At 36.6% G+C, this 7021-nt stretch overlaps 1 long non-coding RNA gene across 1 annotated transcript; it reads left to right on the forward strand.

Annotated features, from left to right (window-relative positions):
• Positions 1–441: 441 nt before the first annotated feature.
• LOC135451708 (uncharacterized) lies at positions 442–3735 on the forward strand. The gene is made up of 4 exons (XR_010441422.1): positions 442–568; positions 639–738; positions 3264–3326; positions 3409–3735. It is a non-coding gene; the product is annotated as an uncharacterized LOC135451708 (long non-coding RNA).
• Positions 3736–7021: the final 3286 nt, after the last annotated feature.

A 7021-nucleotide genomic window follows, 5' to 3' on the forward strand; every position in this document is an offset into this window, starting at 1 on the left:
TTAGATTTTCTGAGTGCAGAAGGAGTCACAGTGGTAGTATGGATGCCCACACAGCAGTGGTTGCATACTTGCATGTAGCATCTAGTACATTAATTACAGTTTTGCCAGAATCCTGCAGCATAGACAGAACTTCTCTGACTCTCTAAGGTTAAAATAAATTGTGATTGCCTCTGGCAGTACAGCATTTACGAAATCAAATGCATGTGTTCTATATCTGTAGTGCTACACATGTACCACTGTTCTATAAAAGTGCATCTGTGCCTTATCTTGGATCGGATGTCATCATCATCTTTGTATGGCATTTACTGGCAGGATACCATTAGAAATTAAGAAAACATACACTTATTACTGCCCAGCATTTATCTCCATATTGCTAATAAAAGCCAGATCTGTAACATCTGAATCCCCTTAAATAGTATGAGCTAGCATGTGGCCAAGCTGCTGGTTACCAGGCTGACCAGGGATTGCTGCTCTTGTCTGCTCGTTTACTCCGGCCTTACCTGGCATGCCAAGTGCCAGCAGTGATTCACTCAATTTGCATTCTAGAAGGCAGAAGGAGTCTGAAGTGGTAATTAGGCTCTCCATTGGCCTGCAAGTTTTACTACTGCAGATATCCAGAATCTGATTCTCTTTTGCAGGTTAACAATGTGCTGGGCAGAGCCGTCAATTTCAACAAAGGTGGAGATTTGCACTTGTAAAGGAGGACTGATGCTGTCAGATGATAGAGATAGAAGAAAGGTAAACCTTTATTCTCCAGCTGACTCCAGAAAACTGCAGCTCTAAATGTATACTCTAGACATGAGATTGTCGTGGTTTATGGTCGTGTAAAGTTGCTTAAATAATTAAAAGAGAGTCTGCCAAATAAAACAAGATGCAGAAAAAATCTTATCTTGTTTCAGATGACTGGGATGTCTTTCCTCTTGGTGTTGTCCATTTGTTTGAAAAAAAAAAAAAAAAAAAAAACAAAAAAAAACCCCAAAAAAACCAAAAAAAAAAAAAAAACCAAAAAAAACCTCGAAGCAGCCAACCAGGAGAGAATAGCCCAATTGGGAGACCTTCCAGCTTAGATAAACCTGCAAAATGGGCTCAGATGGGATGAGGCAACATTGCTTCTTCCTCTACTTGCAAAACACTCATTGTTTCCTCTTTCCTGTAAGCTAGGGCAACTGGAAAATACAGAGGAGTGTTGACTGGTACACTAAGGGAGAGATCAGTATCACTCACTTCAGAGGTTTTGAGATGTGTTTCTATTTATTCCACCTGCTGTGAACTTTAGTTTGCTGTAGAGTATTACCTGCAGTAGAGGCATTTCTTCAGATGTTAGAGAAACTAGGACTAAATCTAGTTTACAAAGCTAGCAAGAATGCCAGAACCAACCATGAAACGGAATTTCCTAGTAGAACTATTCACTCGTATTTGACAGGAAATTTTAATAGCTAAATTTGTATTGATGGACATAGCAAATGCATAAAAAAATGAAGGTATTTACACAGGTTTTATAGCAGAATGTTTCTGTGATAGGTAAACATTGCAAATCTACGTGAAGGACATCCAGAAGTAATAATTGTGGACAGAAGACTGAGCTGAGGTCTCAAATTCTCTAAGCAGTGGAAATACAACAAACATAGCACATACCAGTGAACATAGCTCAGTTATACCCATCATTAAGTAGTTTGCATCTCCATAGCTCAGTCAAATTGCACAAATAACCTTAAGCAATGGTACAGAAGTGGCCACTTTAATGTCTGATTGGGTAGTGGAATAAGTCTGTCTTATACCTATCGAGAGAGAGTGTAGAGAAATGTAACCCATTTTCAAGTGTAGCAAAGTCTAGTTTTGAAATGAGTAGCTATATCTTCACATTGATATTTCAGGCAGTACAAATGCTATTTTCTGGGATTCATATGGAATTCTTCATGGCAGCCAGTCTGACAGTAATTGTACTATCGCGAGCCTACCTTTATTCGAAAGTAGGATATTTGGCTGCCTTAACCTATTTTGATTTGCTTTCCATTCTTTAACATCCCTCAAGACCTCACATTAGTAGTTGATGGATGCAAATGCTGGTGTTTTTCTACTCGTTCTTTCTCTAGTAGTGGCAACTTGAGTAGTTTGTCAATCAAAAATGTTTCTTCCTCATTTTTTTAAAAGATATTTCAGTGTTACCATCATATTCATGTGACACTGCATTGTTTTACTGTTATGGGGTCACTTTTTCCAACCTCAGGTAAGAATTTGATAACAAATTGTCAGTGGGGTGGAAAATTCATTCACTCAAATCCAGAAAAATGAGAACTGTAATAGTCCTGTTTTATTTCTCAGGTGAATACCCTTACTGACTAGCTGTAGAGTCTGTCCCTGTTTTCCTACTTTGCTTTTTCCTTCCTGGAGCCACTTTTCCAGATGAAATTCAGCACTTCTGCAATACATCTTAGAGTGCATCTTCAAGGCCAAAGGTTTTGGACAAAAGGATATGATACATATAAATTAAACACTTTTACCACCGAAGGAAAGCAGATGGTGACAACTGCTGTTAGTAGGTGCCAAAATACTAGTGAGGGTTTTTTTTAAGATAGTAACTAAGGTAATTGACATAGTAGTGGTAAAATAAAATCTAACTTGGAAAAATGTAAGTTAATACACTCTATGCAATGAAAACATTAGATGCAATTTTTTGTCTCTGTGTGGGTTTGTTTTGGGGTTTTTTTATCCTCCATTTCTGTTTTAGCTAAAAAAGAAAAGGTGCAGTAAATTAGTCCAATCAGTTTGGTAAAACATGAAAATTAGCAGAGGAATTTGAACAGAGTAATGTATTGAAAGAGCAAAGATAAGTGTACCAGTCCAAAAGAAAAATAATTTTATATGCTGTCAGGATATGAAAGGGCTTGGATATACTGAGAAACAGCTGATCAGATAAATATGATATTTTCTTCAAAAGTTGAAAGATAAAGTTTGCCAAAATGGAAACTCAAGTGTCTAAAACTGCTACTACTTATTGACATTCAACTAATGTGAAAGGCCCTAAAAAAAGTAACACAAGAACATTCAGTGACAGGTAATATTTGGCTTAAATTTCCACTTTAGTAATTAAAGCAGTTGTTTCAGTCTGTAGTAGTTTTATTAGAACCAAATTCTTTGTACATGACTGTATTTTTGTTTTGCTTTTTTCTTCAGGCCTCTTCCTTATTGAGGCAGAAGAACAATACTATGAAATGTCTTTGGGAGAAGTTTTTACCACTAATGCTGTTCATATTGAAATACAGGGTATGAACAAACAGATGGCAATGACAAGAGCTGCAATCACATAATCACAGGGTATCTGTCAGGTGAGAATGTCCCCAGTCCAGCTTCTTACCCAAAACAGGAGAAACTCAGAGGTCAGATCAAGAAGTGTTGTATTTTTTCCAGCTGGCTTTTGAAAATCTCCAAGAGAGAGCACAGATTCTCCTGGCAACCTGTTCCACCTGTTCAGCTCTCCAGCTGTTGTGCTTCTATCCAGTTTGTTGTATCCTTTTGTTTCAGTGTGTGCCTGTTGCCCACATTCTCCCACCACACACCACTGTGAAGAGCCTGGTTCCTGTTAGCACAATATTTCAGCATGGCTAAGTCCCTCTAAAAGATGCTCCTGCCCTTCAGCATACTGACTGATACCCCCAATTTGCTGCCATCTGCAAGATGGATTAAGGTGTAGACTTTCACTTCCTCCATGCCTCTGACATTAAAAAGGACAGGTCTCAAAGCTCTTGTAATTGGCCTTCAGGTAGAGTACAACCCATTAACCTCTCATCTCAGAGCATAATGATCCAGTGCTGAAGAATATTGCCCTGTTCTGATATATTCTGACCTGGGTGGTTCTGAAAACCAGGTTACTTCCTTAAAGAAAATTGTTCTAATCTGAATGGAGAAAAAAAATATTGTTCTATTCTTGTCCTGGAAACATTTTAAAAGGAAGTCTTTTAAACAGTGTTCTTGCTAGCAGGATGTATCTCTGGCCAGCATATACAGAGATGGTCTGTGTTCTAAATGATTTTACAGAATTGCACTGTTGAGCTGAGAAACTTGATCCGGCACTCCGGTAGCTGGATCCTTCCAGCACAAGTATAAAAATGGCTAAAATTGTCAGCATCAAACTGTATAAAGCATCACCAGCAAGTTCTTGCAGGATACATGCTCCAGCCCTTTGTCCAAGGAAAATAAATTATTCTGGCATGTAATAGAAATGTTTTATACCAAAGTAACTACCACAATTTTTTACTAACATTCACACTGATTCCTGAAAGTTCTGTTACATTTAAACCCACAAGATTTGGGTTTTCAGCCAAGTTCAATCAATTTTGCAGCAAAATACTTCTATTTTGCTAATGATTGTAAGAAGAATAAATGCTCCAGAAAAACTTAATTGTAGAAAAATAAACTCGCAACAATTCTTGCAACAATGGGAAAAGCCACAGTTTTCCCATTTGTTTGAAATTTTTCTCAAAATTCTCTGGTTTAAGTCCATAGTGACCTCTATATAGAGAAAAATTGCTCTTTCTTACTGATTTTCATAAGACAAAAAAAAAAAGAATGTAGTAGGATGTTGAAAAGATGGGCAGAATGCATGATTTCTTAGAACAGTTTTTCTTCCTAGAACAGAATTTTCTAAGTGAAAAAAAATTCAGCTTTCCTTTTTTTTTTGCCTAAGTGAAAAAAGTCTATTTTGTTTGACTTCATTTGATTCATTTGTAGTAGTCCTGTAAATAAATCAATTAAGATGATGCTTGATTTGCTGTGAGAACGACAGATTAGTGCTAGAAGATAACCAATGTCTAGATTGCCTGTTATACTCTCTTTGCCTGGAAGAATCAAGATGACTTTTTAAGCAGAGAGAGTTGTTATATTGCCCTTAATTGATACGGATCCAAAAAGACCAAAAAAAACAATCAAAACCAAAGCGAAAGAGAAAACTGGCCTTCAGAATCTGCTGGCTTCTGTTGTCCATGAAAGTTGTTTAAACGGCTTCAGCGCTGAAAGTCAAATATGTATCACCATTTCATAAACTGAAGGATCCAGAACATTTACACAAGGCTGGTAAATGTCTTATGTTACAAAACCCCTATTTTTTCCATTAAACTCCATTAACCTGATTGGAATGGCAAGAAGGCACTCACACCAACAGTGAAGAAGCATGTCTTTTTGGCGTAGTGACAAAATAGAAATATTTAACTCAACAAAATAAATTACAGATTTAGAGAAAAATTAAGGTTTCTTATCTTTAATTTAAATTTCTTACCTCTTTTATAGTATCCAGGCAGCCATATACTGAGAAACACTTTTAGGAAGCTGTGTTGGTTTTGGCCACTTAAGTAGTTTATAGAATGAGTTTTTGTTAATGAAAAAACAGTTTTGAAAAACATTTTCATAGTGGATATATTAAAAAATACTTTACTAATTAAAATAAATCTATAAATATTTGTGAAAGAAGTGTATTATGCTTAAGCTGCTGACTATTTTGTTTTACAAATAGAATATTTGACAATGTTGAAAGTGCTGCATGAACTCACTCTGCAGTGGTGATGATGGGATTACTTCAAAAAGCCAGCATAAATATCAGATGAAAAAACAGTTCCTCTGAAATGAACAGTCAGATAAAATGTCATCTCCTAGTATTTTTTTAAACTTTAACATTTTTTTTTTATGCAAAAGGGTGTTTGTCAGTCTTTTGGTCTTTCTTATGGCATTTCTTAGATTCACAGACTCTTTCCTTTTGATTAAGACAGTTTGGACTGTTATTAAGTATGTCTTGCAAAAAGAAATAAACACCCAGCGTTAAACTAACAAAAAGACTTCCAAAATATGAAGATGTCTTTCACGGTATCTGAAAACTTTTGTTGAAGAGTGGAGGAAGGATTGGATTTACATCTGGCTGGGTTATTTCACCCTTAAGAATCAAATGGTTCTTTCAATCTATTTCTTAATCTCTCCTTGTCCTTTTCTCAGTTCATGATGAGGATGTTTTTGCTTTCTTTTCCTAGAGGCTCTGAACCAGTGTTTACAATAATTTTGGTTTGCATGGAAGTGCGATATATATTCAGTGACATAATAATAATGATCTTGTACTTTTTAGTATGCAATGATTTTAAAAGACCAGGGGCATAATAAATGTCAGCCTAAGGAGGAGGATTTATTTTTCTCTCTCTAATGTCTGTCACTGTAATTCTGCTAAAACATAGTGAGAGTGAAAGTTTATTTTGGCTGAAATTGGAAAAAGTTGTTTATGCCACTGTGGCAAGTTTATTTTTCCCCACAGCATTCAAAAGATAAAGACCTGTATTTGCTGAAATTGCTCTAAAACAGACTGTGGAGAAAAAAGTCTCAAAAAAGAGGAGTGGGAAATGAAAAAGGGAAAGAGAAGAATGAGATACCAACAAAGGGAAAGTGAATGAGATACAAAATGAGATACCAAAAAGGAAAAGAGAAGAATGAGATACCAACAAAAATGGAAGCTATGTTATTTACTTTCAACAATTTTATTTTTTTCTAAACACTTGAAGAAAATCTGGTCTAGCAGCTGATAACTAATGTGCAATTCAGCTGCTCTTGAGACCTTACTGAAGTGGGAAGACTGTTGCCAATCCTCATGTGAGGATGCTCATAAACAAACCCGGTCACACCAAGGAGAGAGGACCTAACTTTGGTTCCCCTTAATTTCAGGGAACACTGTGGCACCAGAGCTCATTCTCCTCAGCCCAGCTTTCAGCTCCTGATGGTGTGGGGTCATCTGTGGCTCCCTTTGTCATGGCTGGAGACAGACTGTGATCTCCAGAGGGTAATTGAGGTCTCTATATTGAGATTACCGTCTTGCTCTTGCTGTTGATTATGGAGGTCGTCTGGCACAACTGTATTCCTAATTGAGGCACCTCATGGGTTCTACATGTAATAAAACAGAAGTGAAGCCTGTACTATCAATGTTGAACAAAAGAGACTGCTCTAGATTAGAAAGGGAAATTATCAAAAAAAGAAAAAAAGAGAGAAAGAGAAA

The sequence above is a fragment of the Zonotrichia leucophrys genome, chromosome 1 (assembly GCF_028769735.1).
Source record: "Zonotrichia leucophrys gambelii isolate GWCS_2022_RI chromosome 1, RI_Zleu_2.0, whole genome shotgun sequence".
NCBI classification, from domain to species: Eukaryota; Metazoa; Chordata; class Aves; order Passeriformes; family Passerellidae; genus Zonotrichia; species Zonotrichia leucophrys.